The 21,068-nt window shown below is 41.9% G+C and overlaps 1 protein-coding gene across 7 annotated transcripts in view; it reads left to right on the forward strand.

Annotated features, from left to right (window-relative positions):
• The window catches only part of IL1RAPL2 (interleukin 1 receptor accessory protein like 2), a 363,126-nt gene that overhangs the window by 158,571 nt on the left and 183,487 nt on the right, over window positions 1–21,068 (forward strand). Inside the window, exon 2 of one of the 7 annotated variants that reach the window (XM_065077817.1) lies at window positions 13,670–13,742. The exons of the other annotated variants lie outside the window; for them this stretch is intronic. The gene's annotated coding sequence lies outside the window, so the exon portion shown is untranslated. The remainder of the gene's footprint in view (window positions 1–13,669; window positions 13,743–21,068) is intronic. 7 annotated transcript variants of the gene reach the window in all.

The following is a 21,068-nucleotide window of genomic DNA, read 5'->3' on the forward strand; positions in this document are numbered from 1 at the left end:
ACAGGCTGATTTAAAATTATTCCAAGACAAACGTTAATGAGAAACCTTCTCAGTTTTGCATAATATGTGAAAGTTTGAAAACCCTCACATGAACATTGCATTTTTTAATGTCAGCAAGCATTACAGAATAAAGTAATTTTATAATATTAAATACCGAATGTTAAAAAAATAGATAAAAAATGCATGTAGTAAGGATGCTGAAATGTATGATCTTGTGAGGGTGGAGGGTGCAGCTCTCTGTATATAGCACTGGATTTTGTAGGCTCAGAATTCCCAATGGCATTTGGTTGCTAAATCTTTTAAAAATGTCAGCCACAAATATCTCAATTTCTTCCCCTCCTTCCCTCCCACCTCTGTAACCCTCAACTGTGTTAATGTAAGTCAAGTAAATCTTAATGGAAACATAAAAATGGATCAAAGTTACAGTGCTAAGAAGAACCTTCAAAATTGGGACGTTTTTGGATTTGAGTTTCAATACCAGGTCCCAAGTGGCTGGGTTTACAGAGAATTTGTTGCTGTCATGAAATTCGGGAGTTGAGACAGTGGCTGAGGTAGGACCAGTCATCTTGAATCCAAAGACTATTCCTGCGGCGACCCAGAAGATAGGGGGTCCACATCCCTTCTCCAGCAAAAATATAAGTTGTGAAACTACAATTCCGGATTGTGTCGGGACAGAAATCAGAGTTCGTGGTGTTTGTGATTGCTGTGAGCAACTGTTAGCTTTGGTCATGGCACTTTTAAGGCAGAATTGCAGCTTGCTTTGTGTGGGATTGAGTAAATCCAGCATTATGCACTGATTCCATGGATACCAGAGGAGATGCAGAGAGAACAGCCAAAATTGACCTCTGCTTTGTCAGAAAAATCAAGAGGGGACATTTCTATGTTTCTGAATTATAATCACACAGGAGGAATTTTATTTTTTTTTTTTTTTCTTACTAGAGTTGGAAAAAATATTAAATTGCAGTCTTATGTGCCATTGAGGCTCAGTGCCACAAGAATCAAGTGAGGCAGAGTGCCTTGTGAGGAGCATGCATAAGTACTCATTTGATTCCTTTTTATTCCTCCACACTCGTTCCTCCTTTTCTTTCCCTGTTTGACATTCTTTTGTCAGTGGTACTTGATCCTGGTTGCTCTTTGCAGCAGGGCTTTGCTGCTTGTGGACTCAGATCCCATCACTTGCCACACACCATCTTGTTTGCAGTGGGTCCTAGAGGCGGGATGTGCCGAAAACATTGAGGAGGAGTTGAGAGCATCCTCAGACAGACTCTGTGGCACCTCAGAGAGCTTGTACCTCCTTGCCAGTTGGTGAAATAGGGTCTGTTTCTTGCCCAGGAAACAAATGAGGAGCCATTAGTCACCATCCATCCATTTTCACTAAGATTGTAAATGTACATAGTTACACTGCTGGTTCATGTGGCAGTGTGAGAAACCAGCCCCTTAAATCAGGCATTTTAGTGTTTTAGGCAGTGAGAATTTTTCAGAACTGTTCTTTTTTGGTGCTATGTTATTTTGTCTTTTTCCGCCCTTATTTTTTTAATTCGAGTTAGATTTGTCTTTAAAAAAAGGTAAGGTGAAGAACAAAAGGTATCAAAGATGTTATGGGGGTCCTAAGTCAGCTTTGGAAAGAAGTTTTCAGTGGGAGGTTTGACAGTCTGCTTTGTCACAGCAAGTTGCTGCTTTAGGATTCTTTTGTATTACAGCAAGGGGCTGAGGGGTGATTAAAAATGACATCATATTGTACAAAAAAACCCTTGTTTTCTTTTTAATTTCCTGATGAAATTTCAAAATGAAGCCTTTTCCTGGAAGTTCTATTTAGAAATCATAGAAACCCAACAGCTTTCTTTGTTGGTGATTTTTTTTTTGTTTTGTTTTTGTTTTGTTTTGTTTTGTTTTATTTTATTTTTTTCCCCTTCCTCAGTTCAAACAACTGCCTCCTTCCATTCCTGCCCAGCAGGATAAAACTGAACTGCTTAGAAAAGGGCAGTGGAAATGAACTACTTTCACAATTTGACGGCCTTTTCCCATTTCCTCCTTTTAGGAAAACAGGTGAAGTGTATTAAAATCATCAGGTAGGATCTGGGTTTTCCTGCTTCCTGTCTGCAATACTTTTGGCAGTGATATGTGATTCTGTACAACCCAGTGCTGCAAAACACCCTCTATGTGATAACAGACCTTGCAGGAATGTTAGTGATAGTTACAGAGAACAGCCAACTTAAGGTAGGCCTTTCCACAATGGCAGGTGGTTCTTGTATTTTATTATGTCAGCACCCACGACATACCCTGATATCCTATCTGAACCTTGAACAGTTTGTCAGCGGTGCAAATGGAACTGTTGACATGCTTTCCCTCTTGCTGCCTTGTGCCCCAAACCTGACAGCATTCAAGAAGAGCCTGGACAACACCCTCAGACACACGGTGTGAACTGTGGCGTTGTCACATGCAGGGACAGGAGTTGGACTCGATGATCCTTGTGGGTCCCTTCCAACTCAGAACATTCTGTGATTCTATGACATAGGTAACTCACCTAGGCGTTTCTGCTCCAGCAGGGGGATTGGACTAGATGATCTTTTGAGGTCCCTTCCAATCCCAAACATACTGTGATACTGTAACTGTTACAAAAACCTACATAACCGCAGTATTTAGAGGACCAGAACAACAGTTTTTAATTTTATTTGGTGTTCACCTTTCTATAATAAAATATTACCAACAGAAGATCACTGTCAAGAATTAAGATCTCTTGTTGATAGGTGGTTCCTTTGCAGATTTGAACATTGCAGAGATTTCTGTAAACCAAGGATATCAAAATGGAGCAGTGCTGTGCTGAGATGCTAAATTGTCAATGCTTGCAGGTGGTTTGTTGGGGATTTTATCAGTTCTGCTCTTCCTACTGGACCTATTTTTGCTATCTTTGCATAGCACTGCGTTGTGGGTGCATTGTGCATATGGGCAGGCATATGCCATGAGATGATTCTTTTAGGGGGGTGTTAGTCTATGTAATACAAAGCCTTTTTGTCACTAGACCAGTCTGGCATTGCTCGTCTCTGAGCAGTCACAGTATAACTCGAGGGATCTGACACATTTAGTTCTGAAAACAATGAATCAGTTTAAATACTGATTTTTTGAAAATGATCTTGTACATGATACAGAATTTAAATTCTGTGATTCTTTGAATATCAGTGTGGATTACAGCTCCTGTACTTGCTAAGAAGGCTTGACCTAGTAAAGCACAGGTGAAAATAATTCAATTGCAGTGAACATTCATACTGAAGATCAAGTAAAAGCAAATGAAACAGATCACCGGATTTATGAGAAATAAACTTATTGGATAAAATTCTACAGTACATACCAACTCCATATGCTGTCTTAGTAATGCTATAATTAAGCCAAAGAGTTGTGTCAAACTGGCCTTTCCATCTGCTCTGTGATCTGCTTAGGGAGCAATCTGGAAAGAATGACAGCTGACCTCAAACCCAATGCATTCGGTTAATGTACTTTTCACCAGAGCTGATACTTAGACAGAGCTCATCCACTTTCATATACAGGTATGAATGGTTCTTCTTTTAATTGGAAAAATTGAATTGGCTTGCTCTGAAGCAGGCTTGTTCAAAATTTTTGTTTCAGTAAATGCCTCTTAGTATTAACTGAGCCATTTGATGGCTCGTAAAAATATTCTTCCATTTTATTTGCAGCTATGCAAACTGAGGTGTGATGGCACAAGTTTAAAATAGCACTGTTGGGTTTTTCTGTTCATTTTCAATAGCTTTTGCCAAAACAACCCTGTTAATAATGAAGTCTCAAAAGTTCAGTAAGAGTAATTGACATGTGAGACACGTGAAACTCAGCCTGTATTTATAATACTAATTGATTTCATTTATTTTGCATCCCCTGTGAATTTCTCACTGCCAGTGCTGCCATTATCTTAATGTTGTTGTTTCCAATAACACTCAGAAAAGTCATTTTAAAGGCAGGGGGTCTTTCAGCACAGATGCATCAGGTGTAAAACTTCCTTTCCTCAGAGGTGATCACATTGGCTAAAGGAAACCCCATGGAATGGTACAGCTTAAAAACTGGGGTCTGTCCATCTGTTTGAATCTCTGTTACCTTGTGAAAGTCTGCTTAATGCTCGCTCCCACGAGTGTCTGTATTCAGATATGTTGTGATAGGAAAGTGCGAAAAATTATAATGCTGGAATCGGTGCAGAATCTGGAAGGTCATAATCTTTCCTACAGTGAGCAGGACTCAGTTGCCAGTGGCAAGCTGTGGTTAGACTTCTGATTAGGGAAAAATAGTTCCATCTGCATAGTCAGACTGGTGGGAGCCTCGAAACCCACCCCATGCATTAAAGCTGGAGGCAAACCTATGACCACTGAAGACATTTAGATCCATGTCTGGACTTCATAGCTGGCAGTGCTGCTGTGCCTTGATCCGATGGGAATTTGCAGGACTTCTCACAAGCTACTTGCCCTCCTATTCTTTAAAGCCAGAGGTGTCCACCTTAAAAATGTGGGTCTTGCTCTGTGACTGGCTCCAACTTCTGCCTTCCAGGGATTAGAAAAGACTTACAAACTCTTACTTCTTTGCAGTCAGTGAAAACTGATCAAGATAGACAAACCTAATGTGACTCCTAATACACACATGCTGCTGGTCTGGAATAAGGCAAGTAGTAGATGAATACTTTGATGGAAAAATCTAATTTCTGACTCTATTTGATAAGCAGAGTAAAAATATAAATGTGGTGGAGAATACTGTCAGTTAATTGTGTGGTGCCTGCCTGGCTGATGAGCTCTGCCTCTGTGTCTGGTGAGCAGGGAATCCTGGTAAGTGGCCATTCTCTGACAAACAAACTCTGAGTCATCCACAGATTTTTAACACCTGCCTGACTTCAAAGTCTTCTTTATAACAGAAGTCTTAAATCTGAGCCTTCCTGAAGTGTCCTTTTCTCCTCTCCTTTCCCATTCCTGTGGCTTTTTAGTATTTCTTTTGGCTTTGTTTCTGCTGTAGCTCAGCCCCAGTGATTTGGCTGGCAGGGCTGGTGGCCCAGGGCAGCTGCTGTGACTTGTGCTGTTTCCTGCCTGCAGTTGCAGTTGGTGTCTTGGAGAGTCTTCAGCAGCTCAACATGGGATGCTTCAAGTCACCACACGCCGTGGGCTTTTATCAAGGGCTTTGTTCAAGCTGAAAGCAATTCCCAGGTGAAATTCAGGCAATGATATTTGAATGAGGCGTGGTCAATTTTTTTTTTTTTTTTACTTTCGGTGTGATTTGCTGGACAAAACTGTGTTTGGGAAACATTTCTCACTTGTGTTCTCTCTGGTTTTCCTGCATTCTCTTCTCAAAGGTGAACGAATAGACATCACCTGCTGTATCCCAAAGTGTCTGTGCTCTTCCCAGCACATAGCAGGGACATTCTCCGTGGACCAAATGGTCTTAATCTTGCAGAGATGACAGTGATTCCCTGCGTGTAAGCAAGTGTTATCTCAGAAATCGGGGAAATTAGAAGACAGTAAATAAGGACCAGCAAGAAAATCAGATTGAGGAGTGAGGAACCTCCTGACGTGTTCCTTTTTTAAGTACCAGAATGGGATCATCCTTTCAACTTGCCCGCATGCTGGGTGTCGCAGGGTCAAGGGATGTGGGAGGTGTGGCGCTCCTGCAGCGTTCGAGCAATGGGCAGAGCATGGTACGTGTTTGAGGGGGGAAAGGCACTTCACCCCAGACGGGGAGCCTCGGAGCAGCTAGCGTAACATTTTATCATAACGCAAGTTCCCACCTCCGTTCTTAGAAAAGCCATATTGTGCCTCACAGTGGCAACTGCATAGCAACGTCACGGGTAATGAATGTACTGCGCCTTGTGAGTGACTCTGGGCAAAGCGGTGTGGGTGGGAGGTGCGTGCCCAGGGTGGCCTGCTGAGCCTTTCTGGGAGGCTGCGGGTTTGAGCGGTGACAGGCTGGCCATGCAGGGCAGCACCTCGAGCAGTGTCTGGCTGCTTTGCTTCGGCATTGATGCAGAAAGGGATGGAATGGGCATCTCGCCTTCAGGTGGACGTTACAGAGCTTTTAATTCACAGCCCGTTAATCACACTGTGGCAGAGCTTTACCTGTCTGGTGCGGCAGATTTGCACTGAAGACTGTTGTTGGGGGTATTATGCAATGGTCTGTTATTTCGATGAAGTATTAAATAAAATTGTTTCCACATCAGGAAGTAGGGAGATGACCTGCCACAAAGCCTTAGTTAAACTTTCAAACATGCCCAAACCTACTGACCTTCAAGATACAGTACGAGGTTCATCTTTTCTTTTTCCTTCTGACCTTGGCCAGACAGGATGGCTGGAGGCACCGTATCAGTGCATGGGGGAGGGCCTCTTAGTGCTGTCACCATCATTTAAATATTGATCAGAGCATGCAGAGGGACTGTGTGATGGCTGCTGTGGGAGGTTAGTGAGCAGGATCCCTGTAGGCATTTCTCTGCTTCAGCGAGCAGAAGGAGCTCATGTAACCACTGGCTGCTCATGGGTCAGTGCCGCTATGCAAGACCAGCTTTGCACGGTGCTTGAGCTGTGAATCATCAAGCCCATGCAAGGAGACTGCTCTGAGCTGGGGAAGGGAAGTTCCAGCCTTCCACGTGCTTAGTGGGGCCACACTGATGAGGTGTGCAAGAACGCGGTGCAGACGGTGCTGGACCCGCTGCAGCCCAGCCCCATGCCTTGGCAGCACTCCCAGGCTCAGCTCCTTGTAAGCTCAGCATAGGCTTTTGGAGCCAGACCTGCGGCAGGTTTAACAGCTTGCAATGCAGATTGGGGATGTGTGTGTGTGTGCTCTGGTGCTCTCCCATAAGGCCTGATGTCTGTATTCTTCCTTGAGACTGCTCCTTCCGTCAGGACGTAGCTCAGGGGCGTGCAGCCTCTTCGCTGCTGTGCGTGCCCACAGGCTGCCGGGGCCGTGCAGCAGGACCTGTGGGTCTCAGCTAAGAGACAGCATGAGTTTGTAGACATGATGCTGCTTTGAGGTCCTGCTGAGTGCTCTCCTACTCAGGCCTGCACCCTGCTGCTGGGAAGAAGACAGTTAAAGAGAGGGTTGGCTGCATTGATGGTTTGCCAGCACCAGTCCTCTGAAGTGCCTTTGGGGAGACTGCCTTTTCTAGAGGAGGATTTTTGCTCTCATGGTGCCTTGCTATGGAGGCAGGTACAGCATGGCCAGGGCACTCTGCCAAGTGGGGTTTGCTGTCTGCACAGCTTGGAGATTCAGATTCCCCCTAAACCTGTTGCAGAGGAACTTGCCCAAAGCCCCCTGGCCCTCAGCTGCCCGTCCTGGAAAGGAATGATCTCCCAGTCGCTGCTCTTAGGTACCTCTTGCAGCAAGTAAAAGAAAAAAAGGAGGAAAATTAGGAGTATGAATAAAGGTGTTGACAGTTACTGCAGTGTTCTGGAATCTGTTTTTTGTGTCTCCCCTCACAGTGACTCCTGGTGCTGCATGACTGCTGTTGTGTACTTCAATTGAGCCATGGTGAAAAAAAAGCAGTTAGGCTTTAATTAGGGTCATGATTCACTTCAGGTATACAATCCTTTTAAAAAGTGACTTTTTGTAAAAGGTTCTGGGTTTGTTCCTTGCCTGCTCTGAAGCACACACAGGCGAGAGCAGTGCAGGAGAAGGCTGGGGGGGCGGTGGCAAACGTGCAGGAACCGCTGACAGCCGAAACAAGCCACTGCTTCACGCTCACTAGGGCTCCTGTCTGACAGGACAGTGAGAGCAGTTGGTGATGCTTATTAGGTATCCTCTTGCTCTCAAATATAAACTAAGTTTTGCACATAGGTTGCTGAGACATGTGAATACCTGGCTTGCAGCCCTTGAACTCCATCATGATAAATACAGAGATACAGCAGCCTGTTTGGGAGAAGCCACCCATTCAGTGTGGCCACAAGTCATATTTTTTGGCAACCTTTGCCCTGAACCATAAACTTGATTCTGTGGCATCTAGGAACAGTTGTCTGGAGTCCTGCAAAGCGTCCCAGCTCTGTGGAAGATTTGTACCACGGCTGGCTCACCCGCTAGCTGTGTGAAACATGCAGACCAGTGATTTTTCCACTGTAGCGTGAAGGATCTTTAAAAGCAATTGCAGAAAAACTTCACCTTTTTTGAGCTGTAACTTCATGGATACAATGCACTGCAAGTGGAATCCAGTTACTATTTTTTTAAAGGGTGCTTGACCTTTGCTGTGATTTGGGGATGAAAGCTTTAAAATACAAATAAAAAACATAGTGTGAAGAAATTGACCAAATAAGTAAGTTTCTTCTTTCCTACTGAACTGACAGCCTGGAGGTTTTAGGGCTCTGTCTGGAGAATAAAAGCAACTGCCACGCTGTTGCCTTAATGGGCATCACTCCCAACGTGATGTGGCCATATGGCACTAAGCATCCCTGGCTGGCTCAGGCGTGGGCGATGGCACCATTATCACTGTATGGGCTGTCTCGCCATCAGAGCTGCAGTCCAGCCTGCGGCAGTCTGTCTCTTCTGGTGCTGATGTTACAGACATCTGTCCATTGCAGAATGCTTTGGCGCCATGTATTTGAGTTGCATCACTTCCCCATGCGGTCCTCAGCCTGTCCCCTTAGAAACACAAATGCTCAAGATCCTATTGCTGAGCTGTTGGGACAGGTATTGTGTAAAAGCCAGGGCTGAGTGGAAAGGAAGTTATTAAGTCAAGAAACACAGGACCTGGCCTTTCCAGGGAGAAAATCATGTTGTTTTTAGTACAATCAGGAAGAAACTTTTATAAATGAAAAGAAAAACTAAATTTAGAAATCACAACAGCTGTAATAGAAACCAAATAAATGATGCAGAGGTGGTTATCTATAACTTCTTGGTGTTTGGTTTTGGTTTGTTTGTTTTTCTTTTTTCAAACAACGCACTGTAAGTCCTCAGCCAGCCCCTCTCATCTAAATGCCTGTCTCTTCATCTGTGTTTTTAAAAAAATAGTTGTAAATAGGCAGACTTGTGTAGCCAGCTTTCTCCAGGAGGAGACCGGGCTGTTGAAAGTTCAGCTAGAATATCCTTGTTCATAGATTGAAAAGGAAAAGCTGGTAGGGAAAAAGTGGGGAGCCAAGATGGAAAGAATAGAAACCCAGCTCTTTAAGGGGTCATTGCAGGTGCATCAGAGAGCAAACCCGCAGCTTCAGAGAGCTTGAGGGTGTTGTAGGGGGAATGCTGATGGGGAGAGGTGTCCCGGGAGCAGACTGGGTGCACACAGCTCCTGGAAAGGACTCTCACAGGCTGGGGGTCCGTCAGTGCTCAGGGCTTAGCAGAGACATCCGTGGTATAAGTCCAAATCATGGCCTCTGCTCTTGGACTCTGACAACTCTTGAGGTGAAAATAATGTGGCAGGCTGATGTTTTCAGCGTAGATTCAATTCTGATTATTGTTATTTTTTTAACTCGGGGACTGAGCAAGCCATGAGCAGGATGCTTGTGAAATGAAAGCTGCAGATTTGTGTTCACATCCCTTCAGTACCATCACCTTCATCAGGAACTGCCTGAACAGCATCATTCTTAAGGAGCTACTGAGCATGAAAATGTTTTCTTTTGGAAACAGGGATAATTATTACTTCATTTTCTTTTCTTATCAAGCTTGTCTATTCCTGGGGAATAAGCCTGTTTTTATCTGTTGCTAAACATCCAGGCACGGCCCGTGGTTTTCATTCAGCACACTAAGCAGTGAACGCGCATAATAATTACACAAAGGAGAGCTGACCAGGTGCTGTGTGGCTAAACTTTGGTGGCTATACAAGTAACAATTTACTTGCTTGAATTGCAGAATTGAGGCTCTTGCACTTTTAAAAATGCTCCTTAGGAAAGGATGGCCATTTTGCCCCCTTTCTAAATGTCGTTCCAGTGCCACAGCAAAGTATTTTTTCTTTAATTGCCAGGGTTCTCCACAATTTTTCCTTTTCAGCTTTGTTCAGGTTTCTGAGCTGAGACTTGGAGTAAGAGGTACAGCTGCTCTGTGTGCTCAGGTGACTGCCAGGGCATATTTGGTATGAAAGCATGGAGACTTTGAATGCATAGAAATTAACTTCTCTTAATTTTTTTGTTCTGGCTTACTAGTAAAATAACTATTTTTAATAAACCAACATTGTGTCAACAAGGCTATTGGCCAGATGACACGTTTAGCCAGGTTTAAAGTGCAGGTGTACTCTGTATAAGCAGTAAATGATGGCACATTAGCACAGTAGAAGTAATTTAAAAGTGGCCTCCCACATACTCACATGGCCAAATATTAGGGGTTAGGAGGGAATTGCTATAGTTCATTCCTAAGTGGCATAAAAGGACAGAACAAGCAGATAGAAAATGTCATATTAGCATAGTTGTTTTGCAAGTGTTAGTGTTAACAAAGGTCTTTTGACAAAGTCTATAGTAGATCATTTTTCCTAATAAAAGAAAATCAGAGTTGAAACTGCATCTTCATGGAACCAAGGGATTTTGTTTGCATATTAATCTTGCCTCTGAATGGTGGGCAGACGTTGTCTCCTTGAGAATGCTGTCCTAAGATACCCTTCACCATTTGCGGGGGGGTTGGATGGATATAAGACCAGAGAAAGCCTGGCCTGGGCAAAGCTGGAAGAAATGATCTTCAGATACTTTTTGTAGGAGGTATTTTGTTTGCAGCTTCAAGCTTAAAGAGCACAACGCTTGGTCTTGCCTGGCTATGAAACTTTTGTCAAAGCTCAGAAGAGACTTGGTAAAGTTACAGACATAACGAATGCTTGAATGATTCAGCCACCTCCTTGTGAACACTGTCTTTTCCATCTCCAAAGAAATACCATCTCTCGTTCATTCCACTAGGGATGCTTGGGTCTACACAGCTAGAATATTTTTAGTTGTGTCCCTACGATGGAAGTGGCAATCCTCCTGTAGCAGAAAGGAAAGGGCAAGGTGCTTGTAGGAATTCCCACAGGAATGCTTAAAACAGAATAAACACACATCTGAAGGCTCTTTGGGAGGAAGGCAAACTTTAAATGTCCAAGTTTTGAAGTACAGAGTGCATATGAACCTAGTTAAACACTGTGGGTTGAAACAATGCAGAAAAACCCAACCTGTAGGAGACATAAAAAAAAGGGGAAAAAAAGCTTGTGGAAGCCTGTTACTTGTGAAAGATTTTTAAATCAGAGGTGATATGCTCAACTTTATTCATTGAATGTGGGTAGGGGTAGGTGAAAACTAGAGGATATTAACAATAAGTAAAAAGCTTCTTGCTGTCGAAGGAGGGTGAGCTGCATACAGACTGGTTTGCTGGGAAGCAGGATTTTTTGAGCTGTGGTCCATAACCCATCCATAAGTGACCCCAGCATCAGCTATGAAAAGACTGAAAAGAAACAGTGCATTCTAAAGTGAAATCAAATAAATGCAAGAGAATCATTTAGGCTTATTTTGGTGTGAAAAATCACTATGGCAGCAGGGTGAGTAACAGCTGTTTATTGCTTCCTTCAGATCTAGCTTTGGTTATTCTTTAATTTAGAACAGTTTCAACTGCCAGCTGATGCACTCTGTCCACTGGTAATTCTTGGTCCCTTGGGCTTGGATCTAAACCAGAGCTGTGTTGACTGAAGTGGCCATTCCCATCTGCACCACTCTCCAAAGCCATCATGGTTCTGTGGTGTATGTTGCTGATATACAGTGTACTCTGGTCACATTTCTGTGGGGTAGAAAGAACTGGCTTATATTGATCTTCAAGGAATTTTATTGAACATTACCAAAATATTGTTTAGAGAAACAAGCAGCAATAGGGTAGATTTTATTAATTATTTCCCTTAAGATCCATTCAGGGATGCAATTCCTGCAGTTTCATTTTGTTTTTTGTCATGCCTTAGGGAATACTACAGTTAAAAACAAACACGATGCTCCTGATTATTAATTTACTTTATAATTAAAGTGAAGAATAAAGTACAAAACCAACCTAGTATACTTCAATTACAATTTCCTTCTCTCCACCAAAAGTTCTTAACAAAGATTATGTGTTTGAGAGTTGTTTTGCCTCTGGGACCTCTTCTTTGAAGGCATGAAGCCTAAAGTATATCACTTTCAAAATGACTAGAAAGACCCACCTTGGGGCACCCTGGGCTCTGTCTGTGTTAGCACATGATGTGGTGCAGCAAGAGCAGGTTTGGGGGTTTGTGTTTTGAACAAAAGATTTGAGGCAGAAACATCCACATCTCAATGGTATGTGGTCTGTGGGGATTTGCTTCAAGCAGATTGAATCCTAGGATTCAGCTGATCCCTGGGATTGAATGTCTCCCAACCTCACATCTGCCTTGGAGCTAGCTGAAGATCAGGTATTGACTTGGACCCATTTGTCTCCATTCATGGTGGGAGTACATGTGTGTACTAGCAGCGGAACCTCCTTTCTTCCTCGTTTGGCTGTATGTGGGAGAAATTTTGTCTTTAGAGTTTGTGAGGAGTTAAATGCTGCCTTTTGTCATCAATACTACATGAAGGTCAGTCTGCCCTGCCGTAGCACCATGACAGCCCTTTGAAGAGCTTCCAAGCAGCTCTACAAGCCGTGAGCTTGAGCAGTGAGTCTGAGCAGATGCCTCTCTGGCTGGGGGCTTGGGATTTCCCCCACAAGCTTGGTTTCAGCAGCTGAAATCGAGGGAATTTGATCTTTTATGGAGTTTAAAGTTTTAGCACTTTCAGATATCTCAGCAAACGAATGGAATTTTCCTTTTGTTCTTATGGGTTTTGTCTGAAGCTTTAGTTAATTATGAGGTAACATTCTATTTTGGACTGGATCTAGGCATGCTTACTTTTTGTGTAAGCAGTTTAGTTTTAAAAGTAATTTGAAGCTTGTTTGGAGGACCTTGGGCTTCATCTGTTTTCTTAGCAATTGTCAGAGAAGTAACTGGATTAAGTAAGATGGCAAAATGCAACCAGATAATTACCTGTGCATGGTCGCTGGTGTTCCGTATTTAAATGTCATAGGATTGCAGTATTATATTCCTGAACTGTATGGAGATGATGAAGTATCTTGCAATTGTATAAAATTGTGTTTGAATGAAAATATATGAAAACCAGCAGCTTGACAAATTTCCTACCTATTCAAGGAATTTACAAAGAGTGCATATATGTGTATATATATATAGCCTCTCCTGGCAATACTCATTTTTTGTACTTAATATATCAAAGCTGCAGAGCATTCATAGGAGGAGAATTTTTCCAATAATTAATTACATGAACTTAAAATAGAAGCATACTTTAATAAAGAATAAAGGGAAACAGTATCCATTTCCATTTTACAAATGAAGAATAGATTATAAACCCCAGACTTGTGTAGGTGTTTAACTCTTATGGGAATGGATACTTGATTATCTTTGATGGTCTCGGCCTCAGAAACTGTAATTTCTTTACTACCATAAACAATTCACCCCAAACTGTTATTAAAGGCTTAAGGAATGTGTAGTTAACTCATAGAAATATGTACATAAATTTTGCTGATTCATTGCACCGTAAAGCACATCCCTATTTATTATTATAAATGAATCTCTAATGTAGCTCATGCGAAGCCTAAATGAGTGCCATTCTTTTTCATTAGGTAGCTCTTTAAAATCGATAATGTTTTCTTTAAGGGAAAGCTTTGGCTGTTACTAATTTAAATCTCATTAACTTTTGCTTTTTTTTTTCCTAAGGTTCAATTGGAGCTACTTTTTTCATTTCGATTTGAAGCTGTAGGCTACATGTAATTCCATTTAAAAACCTAAGGTAGGCAGGAATAAGGTTGGGTTAACAGCTAAAAAATAAAAATATTTTGCATGCAGCATACATTTGTCATTTAGAAGTAAATGATATTCCTAGCACAAAGTTTTGAGATACATGGGTGTATGAGAAATCCTTTTGCAAAAACAGGTTTATTTACATGTATGTGCGGTGAAAGTTTGTGAATATTCTTGAGTCTCAGGGTTATAACCCCAGTCCCCTCTGTCCAAGCCTGTGTTTGCATGTCTGTTGGTTTGGGTCCAGTGGGACACCACTGTCATTCCTCCCATCCTTCAGGTGTGATATCTCTGGTCTCTGGAGTGACAAGACTATTCTCGAATATATGCAAATAGAAGCAAAGAAGTGCAGGGTCCTGCTGAGTAGATTCCTCTCTTCTAACAGGAATCTGCTACCCAGAGCAGCAATCCAGTAGCAACCAGGCTATTAGTGATGCTTTTTCTTATCTCAAGTTTGTAGCTCATTAATGAGGTTGTATTTGCTTATCTTTTGTACTGAAGACACACTGATCAGTCCCAGGGAAGGGGGAAAAAAAATCCACTTCTTATCATTTTGATGACATGCTTTGGAATATTTAATAATAAACAATAGCAAAAAGTTACATTGTAAAGATATATGCAGCCCTGGGCAGTCTGGAGATTGAAAATTTAGCACAGTTTTTCAAAATTGTGGTTGGATGGAAGGGTTCTGGCACCATGTTACACACTGCACATCAAAATTAACACATTACAAGCAGTGGTTATTTTCAGTTATGTAAAATCAAATGAGTCTTTAGAGAGATTAAAATGAGATTTGTAATGGCTTAGCAGAATTCCTAAAATTGACAACTTGACACAACGTGATTTCAGATTATGTGAAATCTGGCATGAGGATATTTATATTTCTGTTTGCAAAGATTCTATTCAAAGTCATCATGATGGAAATATTTACAACAAAGGCATAATAATGTTTTTAATATGCAAATCATTCTAATTGCATTTCTTACGCTGTCAGCCTCACAGTGAAATACCATTTATTTCACTAGTGACACATGAAAAAATATGATTACATTTGTGATACTCTTATTTTTAACAGATGTACAACAGTGTGTTCATCTTTGAAGAACTTTTCTTTATGAGCAATTTCTTTACATAGTTTGTATGATGTCTGCATCTCTTTATTTCTGATTCATACCCCTGGTTCTAACACGCTCTCTGTTTTGTCCTCCTTCCCGTTTCTCAAAGAGAGATTGCTGTGGGGATGTGCTCCCAGGAGTGTTGGCACCCAGCGCTATAGGGTGCACTGGCCTCCATGGGAGCTGAACACCATCAGGACCCCTGAGGTTGGACCTTACGTCTTATGAAAACAAGACTGATTTGTTGCCATTAAATTCTGCTGTAACCTTTGCGAGAACCAATTCAAAGTGCCTTTTATTGTGCTCTGGGAACACGTGTTTTACTGTCAGAAACCTCTCCCTTCACTTCCCTCTCTGTAGCCCAAAATCCCTGCCCTCAGGTCACACGCCTCCTGTGTGCTTTTTCCCCTCCAGCTGGGAACAGTCGTTTCCCTCTTCCTTCAGATCTAGAGCTGGACAGATGACAGTTCTGTCATCTGAACTGAAAAATCTGTCATCATGAATTGAAAAAATAATAAAGTCAAAATAATAATAAAAAATTTACTATGTTGAATTAAATAGAATACTTTTAGTTGGGAATGCATCCACTCACAACACTGTTGAAATTAATCCTCCTCTCCCCCCCCATCTTCCCCACTGAAACACTCTTTGCTGAATTCAACTTGCAGGCAGCAGGGGTGGTGAGGCAGGGACAGGGGACCAGGGGCAGGAGTCACCATTCCTGGAGGGGTTTAAAAGGTGTTTAGACAAGGTTTTTAGGGACATGATTTAGTGTTAGGTTAGGTTATGGTTGAACTTGATGATCCTGAGGGTCTCTTCCAACTGAAATGATTCTGTGACATTCGAAGGCAGGCAACTGGTGCCAGGGGCTCCCCGGCTCTCCTCCTGCATCCCGCATCCCAACCCCTGCCTTTGATTGTCCTCAGCCTGGAGCTCGAAGGTCTCTCCATCTTCCCATCCCCCTTTTTGGGCGCTGCTTGGTGAAACATGCAGCAGCTGCATGTTTTGCAGAGTGAGTTGAGGCCTTCAAGGATGACAGGAGCCCCATGAATAAAACACAGACCTGTTTGTTTTGTGCCATTCTGAGCAAATGATGTATTAGTAATGAAGGATTCAGTTAGTCACTTTTGCTTACTAATAAATGAAATGCTCCTGCCATCAGTTTTGTTTCTGGCTCATGAGGAAAAGGCCGTACAATGGGCTGGTGTGGGGTCTGTCTGCTTTATGATGGTTCTTATTTAAAGATAAATAGTTGCTGCTCTGCAGCTTGAAGCAGTGCCAGTTCCTGTGGGGTTTCAGATGGCTGTTGCCCCTGGTCGGAGTCTCTTGAGTCAAGACTTTGGAAAATGACCGGAAAGCGGATTAAGCCGTCGAGAACGTGCCTATGTGGGGAGCTGCAGCCCTGGTGGTGACAAGAATGGCGCCTTTCCCCCACTGTGGGGCTGTCACCAGAGCTGGGGCTGGGGAGGAGTGAAGCCCTGGGAACAGGGGACTGGTGACAGGGCGTGCTCAGGGCCACCGCTTGTAGCTGGTCTGGAAGCAGGTTGGGATTTTCGGGGATCTGGCAGATGGGGGAGCTGCCATCACAGCCCCTTTTCAGACTGTGCCTGAGAAATGGCAGTGTACGTGGTCCCATAAATGTGGCCCTTGTTTTTACTTGAGTTTTCATTATTGGGGTTGCGGAGCTGCTGGTGGATGAAGTGCTGGAGGATGTTGCTATAGGCAGGTTTTAGAAAATATAAATGTTAATGGTAAAGGTGTACCTAAACAAATGGTGTACCTAAACCAACGCTGTGTTATAGAGCACAGTACTGCATTACTCCTTGCTGCTTAAGAACAATGTTTACTGTTTAAAAATATCTCATTTGGAACACACTTTGTAATTCATCACTTACAGACATATTTTAACCAAATAACCCTCTACCACTTCTATGCATAGTTGTACTATAAAAGCAAGTATCATTTTGATTTGTGAGTGTTCATTTTACTGAAACAAAATTCTGTATGTTCTGCAAGTCAGGAGAGTTTCCTATTTAAATTCTACTGCATATGTACAGCTAATGAATTAAAATGAGAGGAGGAATTACAACCTAGGTTAGAGCATGGATTGCAACCTTTTCAAACAGAAGTGCACCTGTTGTGCAAGTAGAGATAGTAATTGGCTCACTGCAGCTGAAATTATCTGTGCCAGATAACAGGAGGAATGGTATAGCAATTGTAAAATGGTAAGCATGTCTAGATATCCAAATGTAAATGTGTAGAGACAAAGCCAGTAACCAGAGCTGGGTATTTGTTGCAAGTAAATACAGATGAACTTGACTTGTTCCTTTCTATTCATGAGCATGTCCTGATTTAAAGTTGTTTTTTCTCTCTTTTTTTTTTTTTTTTTTGACATTGCAATGTCTTCATCAAGTACTTTGCAAATGTCCAAGGCCCAAAACATTCCTTCTACCTTGTGTGTTTATGATGGGCAACTAGTTTTGTAAAGCATTTGGTAATCTTCTGGTGGACTGACAACATTTTTGTAAGCCAGAAACAAAATCATTATTGAGTAGGGAGAGAGCGTGCACACCCACATATGGGCATTCTGCAAAAGGCTCCCTTTATTTGTCTGCAAAGTGTGACTGGCAAGAACTGTGTTGGTGGTAGAACCAAGTCTTTGGGGTCAGGGAGGTTGGAAGAGGCCTGCGGAGGCCCAGAGCCTGGGCTCCTGCTCTGAGCCTGGCATGGTCGGCTGTGCGGGCAAGGCAGGTGCATTCGTGAGGCACGAGCTGCCCATGGTAAACGGGGAATTGGGAGTGCCAGAAATGTCCATGCTGAGGTGCCCTGTGAATAATTGCTTAAACCTTGCACAAATGTTATGTCACTCATCTATAGGAATAACTGACTCCTGCTTTCCTCTTGTGGTGGGGTGGGATACTGTCCCTGGGCTCTCCTGGTAGTGTCCTTGCTCTCTTCTGTCAAGCAGTCTTCCTCTGCCAGAAGTGAGATGTAGCAAGAGCCCTGACAGCAGAGCTGTGCCACTTAAGGATTCCTTTCTGCAGACAGTAGGAGAAATGAATTTAGCCTGGTGTATTCAGCAGGGAGTCTGTGTTCCTAACCCAATCCAAACTCAAGAGGACTGTGCCCTCAAAGCAGATAATCCAACTCAAACTATCCACACACTTGAAAAACAGATGAAAAATAAAATAATCTTGTGCATGTACACCAGTCCCTTTGCCCCACAGGGACCAGAAAGTTAATAGAGTTTCATTCTCTTTAATTTAAAATTCTTATTATTCACAGCTCTTTCCTACAATTCCCTGGTGGGAATAACAAGCACTGGATATAGAGTTTCCTAATTGTGTGATTACTTGAGACTGCAACTACCTGATTTGGGATCTAGTTTCCATTTACTTTACCTTCAGTAACTTTATTCAAAGGGACTAGTGAAAAGACACTCATCAATTATTGAAATGAATCCAGCTTTGTTCCCAGAATTTGCATGGTGCTAAAGACTTGAAAAGAGAAGTGTGTGAAAGTCTCCGTGGGTTAATATGGTTGGCTGGAGAATATTAAAACCTTCTCGGAGAGTGTCCTTAAAGAGCTTGTGTATAGTCAACACCACTTAAAATATTAATTGCATATACCTTCAGGTATAAAATATTTCTGATGTGTTGCTCCTTACCCAAAATCTTCTTAAGATAAATTTTTTATTTATAAATGCAATGGAATATTTTCAGTCTGTTTTACTTGTTACTTAAATGAGTTCTTATTCTCCCTTTTCCTAGATATGGACTCTTCTTGTTTTCTTTTTGTATCTAATTTGCACCAGAGAAGTATCAGATATGCTGGAAAATCTCTATTTGTGCTTTTCCATCATTAATTGACTTCCTCGGGAATCCAAAGAGCTAATAAAAATGGCAATATTCGTTGTGGAAGATGTTAAAAAAAAATATTTTTCGCTCTTCTGGAGCTTAGAGAGTGGAAGTATTTTTATTTACTCGATTTTCTGGGCACTATGTGAAAAAAAACATATTTGGGTTCAGATGGGTTTCAGAGCTGGGTGAACAGCTAATTTACAGTCTTTATTGAGTTCATACCTGTGTTTGCACTGATTTGTTGGTTGCCTTAGTGTGTTTATGGAATTTAACTTTTAGTATATAATGGGAAAGTGTTGTTACTTGTTCAGTCCAAGAAACAGATGAAATGTCATGTGACTTATCTGGCCACTCCAATCTACAGCAACATGCTTTTTGTTTGAAATAATGTTCCCTTACTAGTGGGATAAAGAAAAAAGGAAGATGTACTAATGTAATGATATTATTTCATGGCTGATTTTGAAGAAATGGAGATTCATTTATAGATCCACAAGCAAGAAGTTTGGGTAACTTGTTCGCTGTGGATGACCCACTTGGCTTTACTTCTGTGGGAGCAAACATGGAGGCTGGGCAGAGGCAGGACCTTTGTAAATGAACTTTCCCGCAACTCTTCCAACTCTGCCCGCCCAGCGCGGAGGGAATGGGGCTGAGCAGGCAGGACAGGCTGGGGCACAGTTCTTGAACCCATGTCTGGGCTTCATAAATACACAAAAGCACAATGCCATGAAGTACGATTTCTTTACTTGTCATGTCCTGGCTCTACTGCTGTTGAGTTCCAAGGTGCCTTTTACATTGTTTTCTAATGTGGTGACAGCCATGGGGAATTAAGGCATTACACTGAACGTTTAAAACAAAACCACTTTATAAGTTCCAATTTCTGCACTGTTTACTTCAACACAGATTCTTTAAAAACCTGCCCAATATTGAAGTGATTAGGAGATCAAGGTCACCAAACACTCATTTTTAGGGTAAATATACTGCATTTTAAACAGTTGCTTTAGTGCCCTCCTGTTTTCTTTCTCTGTGCTCAGCAGAGCAATCTGCTCGAAGCAAGAGCACAGCTTTGGAAGGGCACTTCAGTTCAGGTCCATCTGTCTGCAGCAACATCCGACTTGGAAAAGGTAGCAAAGAGTATGATGACACCAGAGATTTCCTTTCTGTCACAGAATGTGTTTCAGAGCTCCCTGTCTCCAGCAAAATCTTACCTGCCAGCTGCGATTTGCTCTTCTCTCCATCACCAAGCAGTCCAGGGAGTCCCTGTGATAAGGTGCCATCTGAAAAGCTGGCTCTGACAAGTGCTACAGGATGAAATGCTCCTGTCCAGTAACTTTTACTGACGCTACTTTAGTGTTTTTGTTCTTCAAGTATAATTTCTAAGTCTTGACCTCATTAATAGGCCATCGCTCCAGGAAGCTGAGAACTTGTTCAGGGTTCAAGCTGTTTTTTTCACTCCCTAGAGAATTTTACACATTGGTGATCTAGTGTGTTCTTTCTTTTGCATTTTCAATATAAGACTAAAGTGCTTCTGGCTCTGTATGCATATGTAAGTCAGGACAGAGCAATCCATTGTTATTTGGACCTCTGGCAGTATGTATTTACAGTTTGTTTGACTTCAAAGGAAATTATGAGTGTTCAGCTGGAATATTTGACATTTGAGTTGGGTCGTTTAGCTGTGGATCATAAGAAAAGCTGGGGAAAAAATCCTCAGACACATACAAGTCTTAAAAACCTTTTAGTCCATGTTACATAAATTTGAAGCTTTGATAAAAATTTGGAAAAAATCAGCTAATGTATAAGGATAAGTGAATGCGTTTTGCCTTATTTATGAGCTAGATTTGGAGAAATATTTGTATGTTGCTAAATCTAATGAAGTTGGGTGGGTATTTTGTGGAGGTGTTTTGTTTGTTTGTTTGTTTTATTCATCATAATTTGTTTTAGGAATTTTGGAATATTTGCACTTTCACATGTCTTGAAAGTCTCAAACCTTTTCACCAGTAGGTTTGAATAGTCTAAATCTTGCTAGAAAACATTCAGAAAATGAAGATCAGAGTAGAGAAACTACAAAGTTTGTGAGTGATCCTCTTCGTAAATGTTGTATTTCTACAGCAAAATAGACTTGGCTGATGATTGCTGAATCTAGATGCTGCTGTGATAGAAATGAATTATTTAGATAAAGTTGTTAGCAGAGTAGTAGGAGAAACATTGCAAAATTCACCCAGCTTGAATTATCATAAACTTTTTTTTTTTTTTCTCAAGATCAAAAGTGGTTTTCTAAATAGTTTTCATCTCTAACAGATATATTTTTTTTATTTACTATGTCCCTCGTGGGACAAATATTTC

This window comes from Columba livia, chromosome 12, assembly GCF_036013475.1.
Source record: "Columba livia isolate bColLiv1 breed racing homer chromosome 12, bColLiv1.pat.W.v2, whole genome shotgun sequence".
In the NCBI taxonomy this organism is placed as follows: Eukaryota; Metazoa; Chordata; class Aves; order Columbiformes; family Columbidae; genus Columba; species Columba livia.